The 27,036-nt window shown below is 41.9% G+C and overlaps 2 long non-coding RNA genes across 5 annotated transcripts; both read left to right on the top strand.

The window, feature by feature from the left end:
* The first annotated feature begins 137 nt into the window (after nt 1–137).
* LOC121900712 lies at nt 138–23,291 on the top strand. Of its 4 annotated transcripts, XR_006097014.1 has the most exons (4): nt 11,022–11,215; nt 14,328–15,951; nt 17,852–20,770; nt 21,017–23,291. It is a non-coding gene; the product is annotated as an uncharacterized LOC121900712 (long non-coding RNA). The 4 variants fall into 4 exon arrangements; XR_006097012.1 differs by lacking the exon at nt 11,022–11,215 and adding an exon at nt 138–1,159 and having other exon boundaries at nt 14,328–20,770; XR_006097011.1 differs by having other exon boundaries at nt 14,328–20,770.
* LOC121900733 lies at nt 2,375–5,460 on the top strand. The gene is made up of 3 exons (XR_006097043.1): nt 2,375–2,807; nt 2,987–3,057; nt 4,833–5,460. It is a non-coding gene; the product is annotated as an uncharacterized LOC121900733 (long non-coding RNA).
* Nucleotides 23,292–27,036: the final 3,745 nt, after the last annotated feature.

The following is a 27,036-nucleotide window of genomic DNA, read 5'->3' as shown; positions in this document are numbered from 1 at the left end:
TATATCTAAATATTTGCCAGGTGGTCTTTTGTTAAAGTCACTCCACATGTCTGTTGGTCTAGTTGGATTCAAGAAATCAAATCTAGCTTAACACACTTTCTATAAAATGCAATGTAGCATAACAATATCACTTTATAATATTACAGCATATTTCAAAACATTTATCAGTAAAAACGGTGTGTATTGAAGAGCTCCTTATTATTGCATTGACAGATACTTTATACATGCAATCATGTAAACACACATAAACACATTTGTACTGCCATAAATGTTGAATTCTATGATGGCTACTGCCTCCCTCACAATGATCAGTGTAGAACATTTCTTCCTTTGCCTGACAGCAAAAATGGATCTCATCCAAAAATATGGTATCTCCCACCATGCTGAGCAGTAAAAAGGGAGAGTTTGCAAAGTTCAAACAATGTGCTTCGGGTGAGAGCACAGCAGTTAAAGAGGCAAAAGTGTGATGGATTTTGTACATTAAAAAAATCCATTATATTTCTCCGGAGGACAGGCAGAATTTGGTCTGACTTTTTTAGGCATTAGAGCCAGTGTGCGAAATACCCAGTGGCAATCGGGGGTCCCCCCTACCTAGTGCTCCAATGTTATGCCAAAGTCTCACAGACTCAATAGAAAATATACAAGATTTCGTGGATGCAAGCCAAAGCAATCAACTAGGTTATACACACTTTGCCAACACTACAAACATTACCAAGGCTAATATCGTTAACACTAAGGCCACTCACACAACTATACAACTACACAACCACGTAATAACTATGCCCTTCAACAGAATCCACAGAGCACACTCGTCTATCTCTCTCTAACCCAACACACACACACAAACCCAGCACATGCATTTTTGTGTGTCGCTGTACAACTTTTGACCTTATGCACAGCAGGTCCATCACAATTCAGTCACAGCAAACATAGGCTAGAGATCAAAAAACATTCCTGGTAACCAAGAAGAGGAGAGACGATGTCCTGCTTAAATCCAGGTTCTCACGAATGGCACTGGATCAAATTTATCCAAAGAGGGTCCGTTTAGGTCCACAAACAAAAGTGAAAACAGGCTCTCTTCATGCAACCTGTTGCAACTCTGGCTTGCTGTGTCATTTACAGTGGAAAATCCTCTCTCGCGCCCAGCAGACGTGGGGAGGTAAGTGCGACTTGCTATGCATAGTCTCTCCAGTGTTTCGCCCTGTAGTGTGCCCTGCAGTTTCCATTCTCTAAACTGCTCCACACTCCACAGCCTCCCTGGCTGGTTCCCCTAGCCATTTAGCCAGACTGTGTACTTTTTGTTCGCCATACAAAGTCAAGGCCTCCTGCTGTCCTGGCCAAAAGCCCTCATGGAGCTTCTGGACTAAGGTTGACTCTGGTAAGCGCTTGGTTAGACTGGGAAACACCGACTCATAACAACGAGGCTTGTTTATTTTCCCCCTGCCTTCTGTCAGCTCCACATCTTTTAAAAGGCCTGATAAGACACACTGTTCAGCCTTCTTCATTGATTTCCCACCAGATGTCTTCATGGCTGTCAAAACATCAATGGTTTGTTGGATGTGGAGACTTGAATCCACAAGTGTCGTTTCTCTTCTCTGCAGCTTGAGAGATGGACTCTTAAGTTCGTACAGGATGTCTTTCATGACAGCCAAATCTTCCACAAATCCTGAGTTGGTTAGGAGCTTGTGAAGCCCTTTGTATTTTTGCCTCTCAACATCAGTGCGTGATGTGTCCTCACTGGATGTTTTAAAATGGAGTGCTAGGGCGGGGAAATCTTTCCATACAGCTTTTACTGTATTATAGCAACTGAAAACCCATCTGATGGTGAAAATTTGACCAATTTTCAATATTTGCATTTTGAGCTCAGCCGCTGCTTCTTGAAGCAATCTGGCATTCATGGTTGACTGGTGATAGAGTGAGTATAACTTTGAAATAAGAACTCAAAGTAATTACAGCCAGCCACTTCTTTAAGAGCATTTTTGACTGCCACTTCTAATCTGTGCGCCAGGCAGTGTACAGACTGCACGTTTGGAAAGTTGTTTTTGAGGCTGGCAATTAGTCCACTGGCTTTCCCTGTGAGCACTGCAGCCCCATCCGTGGCTATGCTTATGAGAAGCGTCTTCAAAAACTCATCATCCATTCCTGCTTTATGTAGACTCACCATCATAGAGTTATAAATGGATTTAGCATCAACCCCATCTGTAAGTTCCACTATATCCAGGAAAAGATTATTGTCATGACCCTTACCACTGACATCACATCTTGCATAAATGATTAGATAGGGATGCCCATGAACGGTACTTTCATCAGTCGTGATGGATGTGGTTAGATTTGTGGATATTGCCGATAGCCTTTCTTTTGCCAAGGTGTACGCAGTTCTGAATGAAATTGTTGTTTTCTGGAGTAAGTCAGCTTGTAAATCAATGGAGCTGTTTGGGAGGCTTTCTTTTATTTATCTTATTTCGTAGCCTCCTTGCATCACGACCACTAACTTCACCATTGATCCATTCTTCCACGGGGTGTATACCCGGTTCCTTTTCGGAGAGCAGCAAGCTCTTTGCTCTCCTACACACTAAACACCCTAACTTCCCAGCCTTGACATCAAGCCAAGCATTGTGGTCTTTCCATTTGCCCACCTGCTTCATTGTCTAACCAGCCAGCAGGTCACTTATGTTAGCAGCCTCCTGACCTCTGTGTCCCTGTCAACTTCAACTTGACATGGTTCTGGGGATTGACTGGGCAGGAGAGGAACCCCAACTCACCTGTGCATGTGCTAGTAGCTGCAGAGGCACCAGCATTAGCTCCAGGTATATCCACTATGTTTTCGTTGTTATTCTGATTCAGCTTTTCAGAAATCCAAAGTTAGCAAGTAATGAACTTTGCTTTCTCTTTGACATATTTTTCTGATTTGATGCGTACTGAGTCCGTATTTTTAAACAAGTGTAACCATGATGTCAAAACAGAAAAAAACTCCACTGCTTGTCAGGTTGTATGGGGTAATGTTTTCTAACAGCAACAGTGCCACCCACAGAAGAAGGTCTTATCAGAAAGAACCAGGTATTCAATGGAGGAAATGGAGGGAACACCACAACAATATTTTTTTGTATTCATATGTGTGAAAAAATGTTTTGCAATTTAAGTAATGAATACTGGACATAAGTAAGCTTTAAAAATCTGGAGTGAAATATAATTTTTAAAAGATTTTTCCAGAGACATCTCCCAAATTTTTGCTTTTGAGGATTTCAGGGGGTATCAAGGGTCAATCAAGAGGTCTTGGACCCCCGAAACGCCTCATTTTTCACACCCTGGTTAGAGCCACATCTCCCGGATATTTAGTTGTGGATATTTTTGTGAAATAGACATCTTAATCTGTCTCTAACTTGTCTGGCTCTCTGTATACAGAAACATCCAGTGGTGTTGATGGATATTTCACTATTTTGTAGTATTATGCATTGAGATCAATAGCATAACACAAAGACTGGTAGACAATATACTCTGTCATGACCTGCTGTAACTAAGAATGTCAATCAATCAATCAAACTGTACTTGTATAGCACCTTTGATACAGGTTGGTGCAATTCAAAGTTCTTTACAGATGACTGTCAAGCTGATAATAAGACAGTACATGTAATAAACTTGCAATAGCCATGTGATTATACAAGTATATTGTTGGATAATGTTGGTGGCCACTTAGCCTTATCCCATGAAAGATTCCACCCAGTGTAAATATTGTTACATTACACTAGCATTTATCTTTTATCTTTCTGTTATTCTGTGAAGACCCGCCCCTACACTGCCTCTGACTGGCTCTGACCGTGATATTCTTACCCTAATCCTAACCATCTCACTCCTCATGCCTAAACCTAACTAACCTAACCAATGGAGGCAATGAGTACTAGAAGCAGAGTAGGGTGGGTCCTCGCAGAATGTGGGTCAGAAAAAAATGAGGCAGGTGTAATTGCCTGACTGACATTTTCATTTAGCAGCTATGGTGGCCCTGGGAGCTCAACCCACTGTAACTTAAGAAAACACATGCAAATAGACAAAACACAAGCAAAGTAAGAACGCATCTTCATCAATTTGACAACACGTTCAGCATTTAGAAAACACCCTGCAAATTCAGACAACACAACACATTACAGAAACGCACTGCAATTACACCAAATGACAATGGAAGTGTTTCCAGAGTACAATTAAGAATGCCATGTACCACCTGCCTCACAGGTTTGTGATTAACCCATGCAATATGTGACCATGTTCAGTAAATATCAGATTACATTTTCACTTATTTAAGTTTAAAGACAATGTGTGTGATTGTCTAAACAGATCAAAATGTATAGTGGGATGAGTCAGCGATTTCTAGTGGTTTAGAAATTGGTAGCCATTGAAGCCACAAAAGTTTAGCCAATGGTATAGAGGCCCAATATGATAAGTTCCTCACTTGATGATAATCCCATTCCTTTAAGTCTGAAAACTAGATCATTATTTCAAAAAGGTATAAAAAAAAACATTCCCCACCAAACCTACATTCAGAATGTACAAAGCAAAAAGGTGGATTTATCTGATTCAATACCAAAAAGTGCCTTATGGTAGAAGCAAATATAAGGACCATTTTTGACTGAAAGAGCTGCTGTCAACCTGTCAGTCATCCCGTGGCTGATTTCTGTCATCAGAAATTCAAGGTCTTTGCAATTTATCACAGCTAGAAAACTAACTTATTGTTTTAGTAGTGTTAGTTATAATATTATTTAGCATTTTTGCCTACCTGGAACGTTAAATGATCAATTTGTAATGACTAGACTCATAGCGTTTGGATTTCTGACTGGCTTTAGGTTTGACGGAAGAGAATGTGGGTTCCCAGTGTCCCAGGAAGCTCTACACCAGTTTGATGACATTCTGCCAGCTCAGAGCAGTCTGTGTGTCGATGATAATCTCCAAATTCATTTTGTGGACTTGGAGAGACAGAGTGGGCTAGCTCCACCAGTCAACTGAACAACTACTGTTGAGAATTACATATCACCGAAAAATACTTTAGCATCTTCGGTTCCTAATTCTGTAACATTAGATATTTGTCTGGTAGACATGCCTTTGTAACCTCTGCCATGAAAGTTAAGTTTTCTCAAAAACTACTGGGTGGTTTGATGTGCTATTTGTGAGGCACATTCATGCTCCCAGGAGGGCATTGACTTTAGGGGTCTTGTGAATGTCCTTTAAGAGCTGCTTTTAAGAAGAAAAAGATATTAGGTATTTAAGAATAGATTGGGGCAGAAAGCAATTGCTGCATTTTTATGTGTTGAAACTTTTTTTTCTTGTGGCTACTTTCAAATCAGTGGAGGTGGTTTGTTAATTCTGATAAACCACATGAGGCACAACAATGGAACCCATATACCTGTTTAAATTCTTATTGACTGTATGTGATTGTGGATTTACATGTTCTTAATTAAAGGTTCCTTGAACTGATGTGTAACTTTCTGTTACTTTATATCTCAATGTTTGTTGCAGTGATGATTCTGCACATTTCTTATAATTTTAATAACAGTTAACTACACAGCATCAGCTGTCAGCTTGAATGAGAAGAAAAGTGAAGGACGCTGTTGTGTCTGACAATGTAACTTTACAATGCCAAAACATCAATATTAACCTTGACTGTTTTCTTTTATTTCTTTTTGAAAATGTACTCCTCTCCATTTCTTTTAGTTTTCTGTATTTCATGAACTGATGAATAGCTGACTTTGCTGGGATGGCCTATGAATCCGTCACTGAGACACTAACACACACACACACACATGCACAGAGAGAGATTAAAGATGCCGATCGGACGTTAGCAGACTCCATTTCTAAGGGATGGGATAGAGGCAAGCCACTCGGGAGTAAACATAAATGTCACATCCTTTGGATTTTCCAGCAAAACCGTCTTAAGTATTATACATACAAATCAGTCAAAAGGGTGTTATAGGCAACCGAGAAAGTCAGGGAAGGTCTCATCTTATCATTTCTCCACTTTCTGTTGATAATTTTTAGTTAATTTTTGAATGTTTTAAACTATAATTCTTACACAATTCTTACATATTGCACCTTTAAAGAATTTGAAATGTATTTTCATCCTTGAATGTTACTTGGTGAAAATTCTGAAAGTAACTATAGCCAGCTAACATAGCGTGTTTCACAATTAATTGTGTGTATTTCATCAGGTTATTTGAATTGACAGGCTAATAATAAGCAAAAGGCAAATGCTAGGTTAACAGCAGATATCTGCAATAATATCTGAATCATGTAATCACAATCTTAAAATAAACCAAAAACACTTACATTTTCCAACACCACTGACAGATAGCCGACTTCAATAACATCATGGGTCACAAACTGTCGCAACAAGCGTGTCCAGATGTATTCATCACTCTTAGGTGTCCTCTGGAAACACTTCCATTGTCATTTGGTGTGATTATAGTGTGTTTCTTTAATGTGTTATGTTGTCTGAATTTGCAGCACGTTTCTGTAATGTGTTGTGTTGTCTGAATTATGCAGTGCATTTTCTAAATACTCTGCATGTGTTGTCAAATTGATGAAGATCTTTTCTTAATTTGCTTGTGTTTTGTCTATTTGCATTTGTTTTCTTAAGCTGCAGTGCGTTGAGATCTCAGGGCCACCGTAGATAGCTGTGTATACAAACCAACAACAAGATGATGTCCCAAGCAAATGCTGATACTCTTCCATATTTGATGTAGTTGAACTTCAAACAGCATCTCTGACACCTCTTGGTATTGTACAGGGTGACCACAAGCAGAAGGTTATGGATTATAGCTTTGATACTTAGGACATTTGCTATTGAAACTATATAATCTTTACAAAAAGCAACACACAGCTTAAGTTTTGCCGTAGTCTTTGCACTTAAACATTTGTAGATAAAATATAATTAGTAATGTGTTTTCTGTGACGCATTTCTGCTGCAAAAAGAACAAATGTTTCTCGAATAAAAACTTGCAGCCTCTGCTGAGAAACACAGTGAAGTGAATCTCACTATGATACATAAAGAACATGAACGTGTAATTTTCTATGTAAATTGAATTTTGAATTGAGTTTTTTATTTGAGTATTTATCCAAAACATAAAATGTAGGAAGTGTGGTTAGGGTGTAGTATTTGTTTTTATGACATTTTGTCTCTGTGTATCTGTTGAGCCAAGAACAGTAAATAAGGAAATGCTTCTGCTGTCGGACAGTCATGGCTGATAGAGTGAGACCATCTGTGTCCCTGCTCACTCTGAAAAGGGGGATGATGTTGAGGAAAGAGAGATGAAGGGATGGAGACGGTAAAGGCCTGCACAACTGTTGGTGGTCACAGCCCACTGCACACATCCCCCTAGCTGCCTTCAGGCTTGACCTGTGTATGAGCTCTGTCTATCCCTCACAGTCTGAACTGCACACCTCTGGACACACACAAGTGTACACAAACAGATCTGCCTGTCTTGCAAATGCAGACAGGTGTGCAGACTCAGTCAACAAGATTTTAACACAGCTCCTTCATGCACACATGCGCATGCCTACACATACTCACACACATGTATACATGCAGTTGGTTGCCACCTGGGAAGCAGATTTGACAGACACATCTGGTAGGTCACTTGTGGCGCAGGTGCTTCCTGCTGCTGAAGTTGTAAAAATCTTACATGTTCCCACATAATCACCTCTCTTTCTCTGACAGAGTGCCCTCTGTGTCCAGATTACCTGTCAAATTTGTGTGTTCATACTGTATTCACAGATTTTGCCACATCAATGCACAGTCTCATATACCCCCAGTATTATGTTACCGCTAAAATCACTATAAAATCATGAATGAACAGACACTGTTGCAATGATGCAAATGAGATTGGAACAGAAAGAATGCATGCAGCTCTGGGTCTCACCTGCGTCACAGGAGGAATGAGTTACCAAAACCTGTCTCCATTATTTATTAGCATAACAATCCCTTGACCAAAGTGAGTTTGCGTGATTCCAAGTTTCAGAGAGAATATAAAACAGGACATTAGTAAATCTGTATGCAGATAACTGAATCACATATAGACAGAGGAGGTCAAGATGTTTTTCTCATGATCTAAGTACTAGAAGTAATCTAAAGATTTCTGAGGATAAACAGATTACTTGCTTGGCTGGTTGTCTGCATGAGGGTCATAAAACGGGGTTATATCTGACATTATGCAAAATATGAAGAATAAATATCTCCATATGCAGAAGAGTGATTCTCCCCCGGTAGCACTGTACATTATTGCTGATGTGTTACCAGTTTCAGTGCAAGATAGATTGGCCTGGTGAGACAATGTCTCACCACATGATCAATATCTATCTCTGTCTCCCAGTTAAATGAAAAAAAGACAATCTTCTGCTAATATATCTCTGTTATTACGCGTATTTATCACCAAGTGAGATGAGAAGGAAAAGAAGGGCGGGTGGCAGCAGCTTGGCGTGTTGAATATGAACATAGTGAGTCACACATAACAGCCTGTCAGCTACAAACAGGGCAACCTAGCTTCTTCCCACCATATGTGGAAGTGTGGTTCTGCATGAATATGGTAAAACAGACCAGATTTCCATCTCCTCCGCCTTGTATCTGCAGCGTGATCCCGCTTCAGGAGTTTCGTGTTCCCCTACAGCCTTCCTTGACTGCTGCTTTAATTTTTGATGAATCTTGTAATAGCTAGAGCAGAATATATTGCGGAAGTGGCCTTTGTGTGCAGGGCGACGGGCGTGTTGGAGGGAGGGCGGCACCATATGTTGCAAAGTGGAGATGAAATTGGCTTTGTCTAAAACAGAGAGAAATCTAGATAATGTGCCGGAGCCCTGGAGGGAAAAGGAGGAAGAAGAAGAAGAAGAGGAGCAAAAGCCTCCCCCTCATTTCCTCATCACCTCCAACAAAGCAAGGTATTAAAGAAACACCTGTGGTTTGAGCAATGAGAGATCCAGAGCTTTCCCTCCCTCCTCGTCCTCCTCTTCCTCCCACCATCGACTCCCTCATCCTCCATTTCACTTCCCCCCCCTGCTGCTGCATCCCTTTCTGGCCTGGGGCATAATCTCTTCCCCAGACAAAAAAATGAAAGGAAGAGATGCTGACATGTAATAAAGCAGGACTGATTCTGTTTGGGGCTAAGGCTGGCAGTGGCTGCTACTGAAGCCCGGCTAGTTTCCTGCTTTTGGGTAGCAAAGAGAGAGAGATGCTAAGTATTTCTACTGCAGATTGATGAGATTACTGACTAACAGATGCCTGCTAATGAAGTGTTGACAGGCCAGGTGAAGGGCCATGCAAAGCTACTGTATGGGAAATGATGGAAAGAGGAGGGGAAAAAATGAAAAGACTGATGGAGGCAAGGGAGGAGAGTGTATGTGTGTGTGTGTGTGTGTGTGTGTGTGTGTGTGCGGGTGTGTGTGTGTGCGCGTGCATGTGTGTTTGTGAGTATGTGTGTGTGTGCGTGTGCAAGCCTATCTTAAGCTTCTGTTCGCCAACCTCAGAACTTGTGCTGTGCTCCATCACCAGGGGAACAGATAGCTTTTAGCAGGCTACCCTGAGGTGGAAAAGACTGCTCCATCTCTCTCTCCCTCTCCCTGTTTCTTCCTCTTTCATGCTCTCTCATCTTTTCATCTTTCTCCTTCGAAGCATTTTGTTTTCCTTTGGTACCCCTGTGACACTTCTTTTTTTTCCGAGGCAGGTTTGAATTGAAATAAATTTATTTCTTCTCCCTCCACATGCTGCTGCTGCTGTGGACATAAACCTTTTCTATCCAGAGCAGTCAGCGCTGTCATTGAAACATATTACCTCTGTTTCCTGCTCCTCACACAGGTGGTGTCGTATTTTCAAGGCTATAGATGAATAACAGGGATCATTTCATGTTGACATCTTTCTCTTTTTTTTTGAGAACTTATCAGCTTTGTTTACCATTTCCATTGTTTCCCCCTGCGAGCAGATCTAAGCCGGATGGCAAACATCGGAGACCGACTCAGCGGGTGATGAAACACAAGGACACACACGGTGGGGAGGTGGGGAGTTGGGACAGCGTGGGGTCTGGCGAGCTGTAGTCTGACAGAGCAGGTAAAAGTGGGTTTATTGAGACAGGATGGAGACAGGAGAGTGGTGGCTGGGAGGAAATGCAGCACAAGAACTTAAAAAGAGAAGGGGGCACCCTAACAGCTCCCTGGACCTGCACATTTAACAGAAAACAGTCACTTTTGAACTTTTTCTAGCCTTCACCTGCCTTCCCAGCTTGCTCACCTTCCAGTCTTACATACACACATCCCAGGAGGCTCATGATCCTCTAGAAGGTTATTTCGAACACTGTTTCCCTCTGTTCCCTTTGTTCTCAGGAAATGAGCACCTAAGATCTGCTGCCTCCTCCTCTGTTAGTGAACGAATGTACCGAACAACAGCAATTTCCTTGAGCAGGCATTGCCTCCTGCTGCTCCAGATTACAGCTCATTAGTAGAAGCGGCAGAGAGACAGCCCACACCATGCCTCCCCTCTGATTCCCACATTGTTTCCTGTGATTCTGGAGCGGCGTGCCACAGTGACAAAAATGGTGGAGGTGGTGGTTATGAAGGTTAGGGGGTTGGAAGGAAGACAAAGACAGCAGTGAGATGCTTGTTCACAGTTTGTCAGCTGCTGATGAACATGTGAGGAAGTAATTTGGGGGAATGGAATGGCATTGATCTGAAAGGAAAGTTACAGGGCTGGTAGGAAACATGTGAGAGAATGTATGTCGTGACAACTGGCAGCATGTTGTGTTTCTGGATTGAGGTGAAAGTGACCTTCAGGAGTAGCTGTTAAGACAGATACGTGCCAGTGTTTGTGTATAGTACTGACATATATGAGGAAGTTAAGGGTCATGTACAGGGCCAGCAGCTTGTTTTTTGTTGTTGCTGTTGTTGCATGAATAGGCTACAACTAGTGGGCTGCTTTGGCAGTTGAGTTCTTGTACATCTGCTTAAGTCTGTCTTTTGTTTGCAAGAATAAAACACGTTGAGAGCGCTTCACTCAAACTGTCAGCTGTGCCAGGCAGTGCGTGGTAATTGCCATTGAGCGGCTTTGTGTTTCTGCGGATTCACATTCACGATCTGTTTTTCCCTTCCTTCCTGTTTCAGACCAGTGGAACTCGAGCACATCCCTCCAAAGTTCCACTCTCCTCACTATCTTTGGAAAAGTTGCAAAAGGAAACAGATGCCAGATGTGTGCACCGTATGTTTAGTCTCTTAACTAAACTCTTTTCTCTGCTCTTTCTTTGTTTTAGTGTTGTGTGAAAATACTCTTGTGAAAAGGCTTGTAAATTTCTATATAAACCATGTTACAATAATTATTTTCAATATTAGAAAGGAATTTTAATGTAATTTCAGTTAATAGAATATATATTTTCAATTGGAAGTGAAGAAAAAATATGCATTTATAAATTATGTAATTAGTTTTAGTTTTAACTCCGCCAACACCCATTCTTGTTCAAAGCAAAATACCCAAGATTTCACAAACTCATATTAATAAAACACTGGTTTGATTTTACACTGCAGCAAAGTAAAGCAATACATCAGTGGTTGGAACTTCTGAGATACAAAACAAGATCATGAAGAGTAAGATCGACTATTCAGATCGGGTCAGTTTCAGTTTACATCTTCTGCCTCTCCTTAAGGGGTAGGCCTCCATCCATACACGGTTGAATGATTTACATCCACTCTTTCCACTGGGGCCCCTTCAGACTGGATAAGCCAGGATGATAACAGTGTTCTGGGCACTGGGGAGCAATAAAAAAAACAAAAAGACAGTCAGTATGCCCGTCCTCTGCCCACAAACACAGTTCTGAGCTATGCAGCAGCACTGTACACTGCTGCCTGCAGCTGCTCTCCTTTCACAATACATATCCCAACATGACCTCTGACCCTACAGTCATCCTGACAGGCGGAGGCTCTGACAGCCTATCGCCTGAACTCATTTTGCTTCCATGAACACTGGAGCATGAAGCATGCAATACGTCACAACTGAGATGCTGAGAGTCTCAATGTCAACACACATCAAACCCAACTAAGCCTTAATTACATTACACTGACTGGCTTGGATTGTTTGAAATGTACTCCGGGCTTTCTTTTACAGTAGACTCAGCTGTCTTCTGTCATTAACAACAAACACAAACTTTGATCATATATCTTTGTGAATTTATATTAGAACAAATATATATTATTTGAAGTATAGAAGTGCTGAATAATACAGATTTTGATTCTGGCAAAGAAAAGCAGAAATAAATCTTCAGAGTGTGTGACTTCAATTTCTCTGCGTGTCTATACCAAGCCCGGGCTATGAAATATGCTGCTTGTGTCTCTGCTCCGTGGGTCACATTCAGCTGTTACGAGGATGAATTACTTTTTTTTTCCTTCCTCTGTTATGTTCCTTTCTCCACTCAAGCTAGGCTGACCACTCCTCCAGCATACAACCACAGCTCAGTTGATCCCGAAAGAGCGAGTTTCACCGCAGGCCAGCTTCGGGGTCAACCCTTTTCAACCTAAGCGCTGCAGTCTGCCTAATGCTGCGCTCATGAACCAAAGCAATTCCACTTAATTTGTTTCTTTTACAGTTGTAAAAACCTGCGCCACTAGTGCTGAACTGAACTGATGACCTTCGAGAAGGAGCCACGTTAATCTCGAAAAGCTTGCAGTAGCAGCCTTCGCTATCTGTCAGTTTTTCATTTTCTTGACTGGTAATCCAGTTTGAAAATATATCTGCTATGTAGCCTCTCAGTGCGTGTCTCTGGTTCCACCCTCCACCCCACCCCCACCCCTCACCACCAGTGATGTCCCATACCCCACACAATGTGTCAGCATGCCTGGGACACTCACTTGGTCACAATCTCAACATCTCCCATCGAAACAATCCTGTTGTCATTTGTCAAACTGCTCTATCTGTCTCTTCTCCCTGCATTTGCAGGGGGAGCAGAATGGGATGTCGAGGTGTGATAGGTCCTGTCAAGGCCATTGCATGTGTGTGCACTCGCATATACACACGCACCCTGTGTTCGGTTGATAGAGATGGATGCCCTGTGCATTTGAGCATTCAGAGAGTGAGTGTGTGTGACAGACAGTCAATCAGTCCGTGATGAGAGGTAATCGCACAGTGGACAGATCAATTAGTTATTTTCTCAGGAGATGAACAGAGGAAAAACACCACTGTTCCTCAGGTAAATGATTTGCATTTCACCGCTTTCATCTCTCTCATCCTTCTTGTATCTTTATCTATCTGTTTTCTTCCAAGCCCCCATTCCTCCCTTCTGTGTGTCTCCCTCTCTCCCTCTACACTTTGAATTTGGCTGTTTGGTTGTTTATCTCTGCTCATTTCTCCTCCTGCCTCTCTCATAGGGAGGTAGGTGGAGATCCAGCCGATCAGGGCTGAGTAATGGTATAGGAGCGCAGCTGGTGAGCGATGTGAGCTCCGCTTGGCTGGATCATTTATACCACGCCTCGCAGAGAACAAACATATGTATCTCAAAGCCATCAGAGACACTCAAAGCCTGGTTTGGGCACAAGCACATACATGCATGCAGGTAAACTACAAGCTCACTTTAGGACATGCTAGGCCTATGTGTCAAGTGCATGCTTTGACCTCCTGAAGGGCAAAACTCACCTTTCTTTGTTGTCATGTGGAGGACAAGCTAGCAACATGTGACCTAAAAATGAGTGAAAAGTCAGCTGCTTTAAAGCTCTGTTTTCTTGTTATCCCCTATTGTTTTTCTGCTGCCCATTCAGCCAGTGTCAGCTCACATCAGCAGCATGAATCGGTGGATTTAGGGTTTTTATGTACATAGGTCATGTGTTGGTTTTTTTTTTGTGTTTACTAGCTGTAGCAGCGGACATTCCCTGAGGTTGCAGAAATGTGGTGCAGTCTCGGATCGGAGATCGCTCTGTCCTTCACACCCACTTAGAGTCGGATTCAGTCAGTGCTTGTCAGAGCAATTTTACACAGCAGTCTTTATTTACAGGAATACTACCCTGCACAGTCACATGCAGACTCTCACACACACACAACGCGCACACACACACATACACACACACTCACAAAATCTCATGTTTTTCTTGGGAAGGTGATGCAGCTAACAAATATTGCTCCATTCTTCTTACACACAAATATAACCAGGTGGTTTTCACTGATTTAAAAAAAAAACATGTGCCATCTAATTTTACAGTTAACCACTACACATCAGTCTTATGTTCCCTTGTGTCAGTTGGTGTTGCTCAGAAATCCTCAGTCCTCCAGGGCTGGCCCAGCATGTTCCATTCCAGTTTCCAGTCCATCTTCTTCTTCTGTGTGTTGACAGGACCACCTGGTGCTGCTGCTGGTTGCCAGATTTCGGATTATCCTGCATAACAATGGGCCAAAGGACTGTTTGGACCGGTTCCACTCCTGAGATGCCAGGGACTGCTCTGCCTCTTGCCCTTCAGAGACAGTGGCTCTCCTCCCCATCGTGCACACATGGATGCATGGTCACTCTGGGATGATGCTCCCCCTCACACAAATTCGAACTGTTAATTAACGTGTCCTTGTGTTTATGGCCATCCAGCAGCCCACAAGGGAGTCAGCGAGATCTGTGGTTGTGTAAACACACAAATATTCACACACGTTGGTGTGCTCATACAAAGCAGTTTATACACACTTAACAGGCGTACAGTGGATAAAACAGATTAATTTCAGTGATAGTAAAAAGAAAAAAGCTAATAATAAAAAAGTCAAACAAAGAACATGTCTGAGGGGAATAAAAGTCTAATTTCACAATAGTGTGGGATGAAAAAGTACATTCAGATATGTGTGTGTTGCTGTGCACATACAGGTGTGTTATTGTGTAAAATGAAAAAGAAGTTGGCATAGTGCTCTTTTTCCTCACTGTTTACTATAACAGGAGATACACCATGTGTCTGCATAACCTCTCTCTTTGCATACACTGTGACATTTCTACAGCCTGTAGTGACACTGGTATATATGGCCTTCAGGCATCCAGACAGAATCTTATGATAGTCTAAAACAACATTTCTGAAGTGCAGGGATCACACTGCAACTGTCAGAGTCATGACCCAACTGGAATAGACTGAAACCCGTGAAATAGAACCAGCCTCTCTCCGTCTGAAACAAGAACCAAATCTGTCACTCAAACGGCAAACAGAGACCACAGAGAGGTAAGGAGAGAGAGGGGGAAAGAGAGTGACACCAGGATAGTGGAAAAAAAAAAAGGGTGAGAGATGGGGAGCAACGCAGAGAGAAGACACAGAGACAGTAAACGAATGTGAATTTTAGAGAGGACAGTAATACAAAATGAGCAAGTGGCTTTGACATCCACTGCAAGTATGCAAAGTAGTATTTTACAGAAGTTGTTTTGTTGATGCTCCATCACTGAGTTACACTGTGTTGCGTGTTTCTTTTGCATGGAGAAACAAGGCAGCTCCACATGGTGCATAACTGAAAAGGCGTTTTACATGCAGCTCTCACAGACAGAGGTATCCTGTGTGAGCATTATGAAAAGCAAAATGAGTCACTCTTCCATAAAATAGCCATTTGAAATTATAAATGTTTAGTTGTTTCTGTGTTAGTGGATTGGACTGGAGTTGGTGCTGCTAGTATTGAAATTCAGTCCTTCCCCTTGTAATTGTAGTATCAAGAGGGAGCAGCTTGTGGCCAGATGTCATGGGCAGACACTATTTCCCATTTGTTATTCACACATGGAATAGAAACGGCTGGAATTAGAGGTTAATTATGATAGAGAAAGTAAGGGAGGGGAAAGAGAGAAATAGACGAATTGGGAAGTGTCGCGGGGAAAGTTAATTTTCATTGCTGTTCTTACGGTGTTGTGCTGCAGCTGGTGATGAATGACAGAGAGCTCTCAGCTGGAGGAGGATGGCTAATGGAATTGTACTGCATCAGCCCCGAGATTCACAAGGAGAACACACTAGGTTACTATTATTCTTTCTAAATGCCATGCCTTGTTAGGGACATCCTGCTTCACGCGGAGTGTGCTGGAAAAACCCTTCCAAAAAGATCTGGATTTTATACTGTCTGAGTTTACTCATTTTGTTTTGATTCGTTGTGAAATTAGCTTAAAAGAAGACAGAGTATCTGGCTCGCATTGTGATTCTGCTTCATTTCCAGACAAAAAATGTTGTTTTAACAGGCCAATGAGTTTTCATTTGGATGGTGTAAGTCATCTACTGCAGATGTGTTTCACTCTGCTCTGTGATAATGACAAATATTGCACTACATAGTGGGCAGGTGGAAGGAGGACCTGAAAAGTATGCTGTGTGTTGATTCAGTTTGAGGTGTAATTCTACATTGATGATGTTCAGCAGAGCATGAGACCAGCCAAGATGAGTGAGCCTTCATATATCGCTTTCTCCTGGCTGCCTGTACTTGTATCCTTCAAGTGTACGCTCTGCCCAAGTGAAACCCTTCAAACGACCACAGCCCCTCCCTCAGCATGGTTTACGGTCTTATTAATACACCGTTGTATTTACTGTATTCACTGCTTGAGTGTTAAATCAAAGCAAACAGGCAGAGTGGATGAAGTCATCAGATATAGTAGCATTGATTATGCCCATTAGATTTCTTCCTTCCTCCCTCGCCCCCTGCTTTCCTCGTACGTCCTAGTGCTTCTTCAGTTGAATGAGTTGTGGCCAGTGGCCGAGCAATGATAGACAGATCATTACTCTGCACTGGGTATGCCAAATGAGCTGCCTTTTTACAGGCGAGGGCAGAGAAAGCGGAGAAGGAGACAAATAGAAGGAGAGAGAGCAGAAAGACAAAGAAATTTATCATAAATGTCAAATGAAGCTAGCCTCTAAGTGTTTCACAGGCTGTCTCGGTATTTCCCATCCCCCACACACTGCACTATATTCTTTATTCTCCAGTCTGCACCTCTAACCTCTTTAGAGGATATTATGGTCCCTTGCCATCAGGAAAGACCATTACTGCATCGACAAAGCTTTATCCATGGAGGTATAGCTTTACTTTTCACTCTGTCTGCGTGTGCCCATGATAATGTAACCAGAACCTTTGCAATTGTGAAGGGTAATGCCTGTAACAGCATCAGTTCTTGTTTGCCGTAAAGGAAGCTCAAGACAGTTAGATAGTATCAGTGTCAAGATAAAATGTTCATCTATCATGGTAGAGTAATTGTTGTTTTACTTGTAGGCCTTTCAATCCAGCCCTATCGTCAGATAGAACATTGATATTGGACCATTCTGCAAAACGCCAGATTTTTTTTATGGTAGTTTCTTTCTACTGCATTAATGCACGGCAACTACAGTAAAGTATGGTTTATGGTTAATATATAGTTTAAGTATAGTTATTGTATGGTTAAGCTAAAACACGTTGTTTAGGGAAGAATCGTGTTTATTGTAAAAGAAAAAAAGCCGACATTAATTGTTAGCACATAATGTTGACATTGGATGTAAATGGTGCAGTTGTCCAATGTGAAAATAATCAATACTGTGCTGTTTTAATCAGTAATATGAATGCAGTGATAGGGTTAGGAAATGTCTGCACACTCAACAACTCAACAAATATTTTATTCATGTTTCGACCGACAAAATCTTCATCAGGCAATCAAATGTTTGGGAGCTTGCAAATTTCAGTGTGTGGACAACATCTACATTTCCAAAAAAAAGGTATTATTTCACTTACTTATTTTCTTTGCATCTGCATGGGTTTACAAGAAAGACAGCAAGTGTTGGTGTCTGCTGGTTAGTTGGCTGTTTGAAGTCATACAGATCGCACACAATTGTGAACTATATTGATATTGTTCTTTCATTCTCTTTCTTTCATTTTCTTCCACTCTCTCGCTCTACATGAAGCCAGATTGCCCTTCAGTTGGGGTAATGAAGCCACTCTATCAAAGACCTGTACCTCCACCCGCTTGCCGCCCACCTCCCAGTGCCTCCTTGATAGGACAATAGAACACTGTTGTGGTCGAGCTACACTGCACAGCTTAAGGACAACATTCAATCTTTCTGTATCCTTCATCTTGAACTTGTTGTTTACAGTTGCTCATAAACAGCACTGCAAAAAATACACTCATTACCTGTCACTGTGGACTTACACTGATACTCTGCCACTTTATATTCTATTGTCTTCACTCATGTTGTATTGTTCTCCACAGAATGACCTTGAGATCCTTCAGCCTTACTGCTCAGTCACAATGAGGGATCCTCTGAGGACCCCTCCTCTCTATCACTTACTGTACCACACTAAGAACCATATGGACCTAGCTCCATGGAGCAGCACTCCAACACTGAGGAGCTTTATAGGCATAAACGACAGCAAGACAAATTCCTTTTCGGGGACGGATAAAATCTCTCTAGTCATCCATTTACTATATAGCCAAAACTACTTTTGCTCCAACTGTCTCCCTGTCCCTCCAAATGTCTGTTTTTCTTCTCCAGAAGTGTGCTGAGTGGGGTCGTGGCATTGGCAGTGGCAGCATCTGCCAGCGAGGAGAGGGCCAAGGAGAGAGAGTGCCTCCTGTTTGTCTCTAAGCCCCCAACCATATTCTTCCTGCTAATTAACCTGCTGACGCCTCCTTACTGTGTACATTTTGGGGGGAGGTGGAAGGAGAGTGTGCAGCAGGTGGGGAAGAAAGGACAGCTGAGAACATGTGATTTGAGCTCTGAAGATTGAGGATTAGCTGTGCTTTCTAATTTTCTGACCAAATGTATGCACACACACCTATTTGTTTGGCTGTGCAGGGTATCTTTTTTTTTTTTTTTACCATTTAACATTTTCACACATTTGTAGCCCGTCTGTGCTGTCTGTCAGATTACATTTTACAACAGGTGGCTTTTCTCTCAGTCCAGCACCAACAAAGGGAACATAGGAGAGCTTGAGAAACTATCACAGCGAGCAAAGTGATTCAGCTAATTTTCAAACCTTCAGCTAAAACCATGAGTACTTGATCCAATCACATGTGACCAAGCAAGATGGAGGTAACATGGCAATGGTGGTGCAGCAAGGGAGGGAGGTGCAAACCTTCCTGCTGAAACACACCGTGAGGTTAGAGATGCAGATGGCAAAACTGGCTGTGACTCCTCTGGCTTAAGGTTGCGAGGCTTGAAGCCAAAGAGGAGAAAATGTACCACAGTCAAAGTGCTACCCTGTTTAGCATTGGAGTTCAATTTACTATAATATTTTGCCAAAGGCCCATTAGCATCTATTTTGACTTTTCCACTTTGTGGTTAGAGCAAGCACTTTTGTTTCTCCTTATTAAAATGAGTTCCTGAAGGTAATTGCATCCGTGTTGCATTCAGCGTGTTGTTCATTAGGAGAAGGAGTTATAAATGGGAGCTCTCACAGCGTATGTTCACGTCAGGCTCTGTTGCTCCCTCTGCCACCATGGGCGACACGCACATCGCTCACTCCCTCGCAGGAACAGGCGAATATATGGCTGCACCCTGCCAGCGGGAACGAAAATGGGAAGGAGGGGGATGGAGGGCAGAATGAGGAAACTGAGGCAGGGAAGGCCACACAAAGACAAAAAAATAAAGAAATAAACAGGATCAGAGATGATGTTTTAGAAGATGAAACAAAGCAAAAAGAAAGTTTATTTTGACTGGAGACAGGGAAAGATGAAGAGGTGGAATGAGGAGAAGAGGGAGGAGGTATATCAGAGCAGGCAGACGGGCAGGAGAAGTTTCCAGCCCTCCACCCATCAGAGAGTTCGGCTGTTCAGATGTTTGGTTGGCGGTAAAGTCAGACAGACAGATTGCAGCCAATGATATGTGTTGGGAATCATCTCAGAGATGGGCTAATGACAGGAGGGGAGAAGCAGGCAGATGGCTCCCGTCAGGGAAATATGCGTGCAGTATCGTCCCAGTGGTCTGGACCGAGTCTGCGTGAACATTTGGGATTGAAGGTAATAAGTAATGGTTAGTATATAGAGAGAAACTGATCAGGGAAGGTGGGGACAGACTGTCCTCTGCTAGACCTCCTGCTTCAAAGGAAGAAAGGGGAATCTGTGAGTGTATAATGTTAATTGTTGTTTGTATGTGTGCATATTAGTGAGACACAGATATGGGATATACCGTACTTGGAAAATGTAATTAATTACACATTACTCATTGAAGCTAATCCCATTACTTTACTAATTACTGATCATTAAACTTTACTTCCTCCTACTCAACCCAGTTCTGTCAAATCAAGTCATCACAGAAATCCAACGCCCACAGTGAGATTGCAGCTTCAATAACATACCCAGGTGATTCCCCGATGTACCAGTGGCACCTCCCAAAATGTTGGAGAATCAAAATATTACTGGAATAAGCAGCTGTAATGTAAAGGTTGAAATTTTAATTGTAATCACATTACGACCAACACCGGTATGCAGAGGGTTCTCTCTCTCTTGCTCTCTCCCCAGTCCATAATGTTTGTCCTCTTTGCATTGCTATGGGTATGCATCAGAGTTGTGTGTGCTTGTCAGAAGTTTTGTCATAAATCCACATTTTTATCCAGTTTTTAAGTCACATTTTATGCTACACTTTTTGATCCAAGTTGTTTTAGCTATATGTTTTATTAAGGCATAAGATTTTACTCATTGGAGACTTGGATTTTAAGCTATATGTTTCCTGGTTGAGACAGCCTGCCAAGGCTAGTACACCCCGGCTTGTTTTTAGCATGGGCGCTAACATGAGACAACAGGGACTGCAGATACCAAGTGTCAAGACCCTACCAACTGCCAACTGAAGCCTAATTTCCACAGTGGATCCACCTGTTGGGCCCGTATTGGTAAGTTTGGGTATTTGGTGTCCTTTCTGTGGGTCACCTGTACTAATACCATATCAACACGGTGGGCTCTGTGTTGGAGCTCCTGCATTTAAATGCCTTAGCCCTCCCTGCTAGCGGCTGCTACCCTCCATAACTGGTCACTAAACTATTATTATACTCTTTTAGCCCTTGTACTGGCTTCCTTTTTATTTTTGTTCCCAAGCTACCCCATTTATAATCCATGGCTCCACTCACCTCCCCATCCAGCTGTGTCAGCTGTGCCCATCTTGCTGATAAGATTGCAGAGTTGGAAGGAAGAATCTCCACACTGTACCAGATCCAGGCAGCTTTGAAGTTCATGGACACCATCATTTTCAGTCCAGCAAAAACTGACACAACCTGTGCCCGAGAGCCTGTTACCACTGCTCCCTGTCCCACCGCTGATGCTGTCCCTCCTCCAGTCATTGCCCCTGATTAATCCTGAGTCCGGCTAGACCTACAGCCCCGGTCACCTCTACTCCATCCCACCACAAGGCCTGGTCCCCGGTTGGCTTAAGTTCTAAAGTTATAAATGTTATTGATACTATTACTCCCATGAAGATCAAAGTTGTCTCTGGTAAGAAAAAAGTACCATGGAGGAATACAAAACTGGTAAAAGCTCAAAAAAGACAGCGTAGACAGGCAGAACGCAGGTGGCAAAAATCCAAACTCCAGATTCATTATAACATCTATAAAGAGACACTTCGCAACTATAACCTGGAAATAAAAAGTGCAAGGCAGTCCTTTTTCTCAGAGATTAGTATTAAAGATAACAATAATACACACACCTTATTTACTGTTGTTGACAAACTGACCAACCCCTCAGCATCAGTCCCTCCTGAACTGCTATCCACCAACTCATGCAATGACTTTACATCTTTTTCTACAAAATTCTGAGGATAAAGCAAACAGTCTGTAACTCCATCTCGGGCAAAATGGCTATGTTGCCTGTACTCCAGCATAAAACCACTCTACTTAATTTGGCACATTTAGCCCCCCTAGTTATGTAACCCTGACAGAAATTGTCCAACACTGACCTACTACCTGCTGACTTGACACTCTGCCTACAAGCTTTTTAAAAATGTTTTTAACTGCATAGCACCAGAGATACCACAAATAGTCGATAGCTCTCTTCACTCAGGCGTGCTGTCAAGTGCCCTGATGACTGCAGTTATTAAACCACCTTTAAAAAAACCTAATCTGGTTACCTCATTGATAAATAACTACAGGCCCATATCAAAGCTACCTTTTTTGGGAAAGATCATTGAGAAGGTTGTTTTCAGCAACTCAACACTTTCTTGGTGCAAAATAATTTCTTCATTGTTTTTCAGTCTGGATTTAAACCACACCACAGCACCGAGACTGCACTTGTGAAAGTCCTAAATGAAATTCATCTGAGCAGTGATGCATGAAAAATTTCAGTTTTAGTGTTACTTGATCTCAATGCAGCATTCAACACAGTTGACCATAAGATGCTGCTCGACAGACTGGAGATGTGGATGGGATGGGCACTGGGCTAAATTGGTTCAAATGAAATTTACAAGATAGGGACCACTTTGTAATCGATTGTCAATTATGAATCTGAGCGAACAACAATCACATGCAAAGTTCCTAAAGAGTCCATTCTTTTTTATTCAATATCTACACGCTCCCCCATGCTCAGATTATAAATCATTATAACATCTTCTACTATTCTTATGCAGATGAAACACAACTCTACATAACAGCGTCACCTGCAGTCATGTCCCTTACATTTGCTGAATAAGTGCATTTAACAAGTCAATGGGTGGATGTGCCAGAATTTTCTACAACCGAACTCAGAAAAAAACTGAAATAATTGTTTTTGGCTGCAATCAAGACAGATTAAAAGTCAGTGCTCACCTCAACTCCATGATATTAAAATCTACAAATCAAGCTAGAAATCTTGGTGTAGTTATGGATTCGGACCTAAATTACAACAGCCAAATCAGCCCACTACCACCTTAAAAAACATAGCAAGAATTAAAGGATTTTTATCTAAACAAGATACAGAAAAACTAGTTCATGCATTTATTTTCAGCAGGCTAGACTACTGTGACGATGTCTTCACAGGTCCCAGCAAAAAATCAGTCAGACAGCTGCAGCTCATCCAGAATGCTGCTGCCAGAGTACTTACTAACACCTAGAAAATGGAGGACATTACACCGGTCCTTAAATCACTGCACTTACTACAAGTCTATAAAGCACTAAATGGTCTTTGGCCCAAATACATTTCTGATTTGCTTGTACATTATGAAGCCCCCAGACCACTCTGGTCCTCTGTGACAGGTTTACTCAGTGCTCCCAGGATCAAAACAAGTAAGGTGAGGCAGCTTTTAGTTTCTATGCTCCCCACCTGTGGAACAAGCTTCCTGAATACCTGAGGTCTGCTAAAACTGTCAGCTCATTTAAATCAGGGCTTAAAACATTATTGTTTGCCGCAGCTTTCCAATAACTTAAATGTGTAACTTCTTTTTAATCTTTAACTATTTATTCACTTGTTTTCATTTTTATTGTCTTTTAAATACATTTTAATGTGTTTTTTTCTTGTTTTTAATGTCTTTTGTCCTATTTTCAACATATTTCTATGCCCTTGTAAAGCACTTTGAATTGTCTTGTGTCTGAATGGTGCTATAGAAATAAAATTGCCTTGCCTTGCCTTGTCTTGCTGTCCATCCTTCTCCAGTGTCCTCATAGTGTCATCTGATGAGCAGTTGTAAGTGGCAGCTTCTGTCAACCCTTTCTTATATTCGAAATGTGAGTGAACGTCCTCTACCCATGTGGGCCCACTGTATTCCCCAGAGTAGCAGCTAAACAGATAAGAATGGATTAATCTGGTTCCGGCTCCTTTTGTCTGCTCCAGTAGCTCTGACAATATGTGTCGCCTCAGTTGCATGTCATCTAACTGTCCACGTCTGTAGTACTCAGCTCTGCTGAAGGCCTCTGAAAGAGGGCTTCAGATCAGCTGTCAATATGGCAAGGAAACTGAAAGACCAGCAACAGATTGACAGTGACAGTGTCTCATGGGCAGATCAGATAAAATCCATGAATCACAGACAGCACTAATGCTGAAACTGAATCTTGTTTGTATACACAGTGACGCACATGTATCACACTGCACACGACATGTTAGTATCTGCCTTCTTTGGCTTGCCAGTGTGTTTTGTGCAGGAACACTTGTCCTTCATCATATAAACAAACAAAACAAATAGTGTATGTTAACTTTAGCAATGGGTGCTGGTGAAATCTTTCTTTTACGTCAGCAATCTACTGTACATAGCAAAGAAAAACGACAAAAACATCTCCTTTCCTCAGCTATCCATCCTCTAATCCTCTCCATCTCGTCTTTGTGTCCACTCTGTATCAGAAACAGACTGTGTTTTAAGCCCAAGACAAGATGTCTGCTGAGCAGGATACACTGTAAGAGAGGAGAATGGCTAATCCGCATTCATTACATTTAAAATGATCTTGAGTGAGTCATTCCTAGTGGCCCTCTTACTACGTCCTGCCGGGCTGTGTGGGTGGATGACTCTGAGTGTGTCAGACAACTGATGCTGGCTTATGCATTTAGCTAACGCCGTTGCACCACAATGAGGGGAAGTACTTTCTAATGCAATAGGGAAATGGTCATTAGTTTGGCAGCTTCATCATCATTATGAGGCTTAAATAGGTCAGCCACTAACTTCAGGAGGGTGAAGAGGCTCTTGTTTCTGGAGGACGTGGTATATGTGATCTTTGTGGCACTTACTGTCCATGGTCTATGATTATTCATTAAAAGTGTTTTTGTCAATTAAACTTTGATCAGTTTAATAACTGGACTCATACTTTTACATTCATGGTTATTAAAACCAAATTAATAATACTGTATAGAGGCTCTGGCTCCGGTGTTTGTGTATTACTGCTCGCTCGCTGAGAAGACAAAGGACTGTAAGAGAGCCAAGATACGATAAAAGTCCATTTATATGCAACCACCATCGCATACACATACAAACTATTCCCCTCTGGCAAAACAGCCCGGGATACGCTATGCTCTCTGAGACAGTAAAGGTGCTGAGGGAGCAAACATAAATTTCATTTCACACACCAATCATAGCTTTATTTGACTCCACCTGTTTGATAATGCTCACACTGTGGCTTATATTGTGATTTTCTGGGCTGAATAGGATTCTTTATGGCCAAGACAATAATAGAGACAAAATATGGATTAGATATAAATTAATCATACACTGTGAATGAGTGTACGGAAATGTGCGTATAAATATGTATTCTCCTCAGCCATGGGGATAAACAGGTCTGTATATTTAGAAAAATGTGCTTATTATTATTCAAGCATGAGATTCATCTCAGGGTGCTTCACCCTGATAGAAAGCAGTGTTCTTTGATGTTCAGAGTCAAGATAAAAGAGTCATTGTTTTATGTTTGTGCCCATGAAAAAATATCTGTAATTCTCTGTGTGCCAATTATGCATAGTTTTTTCACTCTAAAGGTGGATGTTTAAAAGCTTTCTCAGCACATGCAATGAAAGTATGTGGAGCAGAAAAAAGCGGCGGCCAGTTGAATCTTTGTTTTCTTTTGTTGAATGCTAGAATAGGGAGTTAGCTCTAAGAAATTCTTATATCCAGACACCACTTGGCTCTTTCCACAATTTGAGTTAAGCAATACAGTAAAATTCTGTAGCCTTTTCCAACGTGTCTTCCAGACACAGTATAATTTCCTGACTATTTCTGGTTATGTTTTTCATTTTCATGAGCTATATTTTTAGTTCTCTTCTCATCCTTACAAGGTAAATCAATATCAGTCACTCTATGTTTTCCTCTCTGTTTTCAAGTCTAAGAGACTTGCAGCACTCTTGATGAGTATGTTTCCTATAAAATTGAAGTCAGCATGATATGACCAGTTTAAATATATAATAATTGATTAATTATGTGTATATGTGTACATTAAAGAGTAGTGTGTCCTTCCAAAGTGCTTGCATACAACAAGGCAAAGGAGAGAACTGCATGTCAGAGAGTTGGAAAGGCGCAGAGGTTAATTTACTGTTAATTTATTAGTCTGCACACATGCACTGAGTCATGTATAGATGGCATGTACCATTTTTATGCACATGACTGCACATGCTTCATATGGCGCACATGTACACACATCCCAGAGGCAGAGATAGGGAGAGCTGACCTTGTGGTTTTAGTTCCAAGGACACTGCCATTGATCTTCTGGTGGAGGCAGTCAGTCTGCAGGTGTATACTGGATTAGTCTGAAAGGGATGGGGAAGACAGCATCAGAGAGTGTGTGTGCACAGTAAGTGCTTATTTATTCCTGCATATGTCTTTGTCTCCATTACAGAGGAGAGACATTGTGAGTGTATTGTATTTGTGACACATGCTTGTGAAACACACTTCAGCATAAATTGCCTAATGAACATTAAAATGCAGAAGTCTGATACTGCAGTATTCTGCTTTTTGGTATTAGTGTTGCCTTCAGGGCATTGAGAATCCCCCTTTGTTCTAGCAATGGGACATTTCCTCATGTAATATGCAGTAGAGCAGAATATTGAACAGCATCTATGACTACTGTCGTGGAATGAACAGTAAACCAGTAAGCATTGATTACACATAATTTCTACCAATGATTTATGACGGCTAACAGCTGCAGTGCAGAGTGTGGCATCCCACCTCAATTTGTCATATAAAAGAATATAGTGCTGTAGTGAGTGTCATTTTTTCCCCTCTGTCTCCAGAGCTGTAAAGTAGTGCCCTGGGGAAAACTCTTTGAAATATCTCTTTGTGACAGTGCAAACCTTCACCTCGGCTCAGATCTGCCTAAATTATTTTAGCTGAAGGTGAGAAATCCCAGCCTTTGATTTAGCAAGGGGGCATGCAGGTACAGATTTCCCAGAGGAGGGCGAGTTCACAGATATATATCCAGAGAGGTAAATGTCTAGCTCATTCCCAATTATGGTTTAACGAGACGGATTGAGGTCAGAGCCAGAGAGCGGGGCCGCAGGAACCAGCCATCAGACACACTTATGGGAACGCCAGTGGAGAGAAGGGGGCACAAGGGGTGGCAGGAACATTGGAAGTCCTAGCACGCCACCCTGAGTGAGAGGAATGATTTTTCCGCCCTCTCTTTCTCTCACACAGTCATGGAGCAGTCAGAGGCAGGGGGCTGCGATGGTGCCAGCCGCCCATAAAGGCCCCAGTGATTCTGTGTAGAGAGCTAACCTAGCAACCACA

Source organism: Thunnus maccoyii, chromosome 1 (genome assembly GCF_910596095.1).
Source record: "Thunnus maccoyii chromosome 1, fThuMac1.1, whole genome shotgun sequence".
NCBI classification, from domain to species: domain Eukaryota; kingdom Metazoa; phylum Chordata; class Actinopteri; order Scombriformes; family Scombridae; genus Thunnus; species Thunnus maccoyii.
The sequence above is the reverse complement of the archived record's forward strand: the minus strand, read 5'-3'. Positions and strand labels throughout refer to the sequence as shown.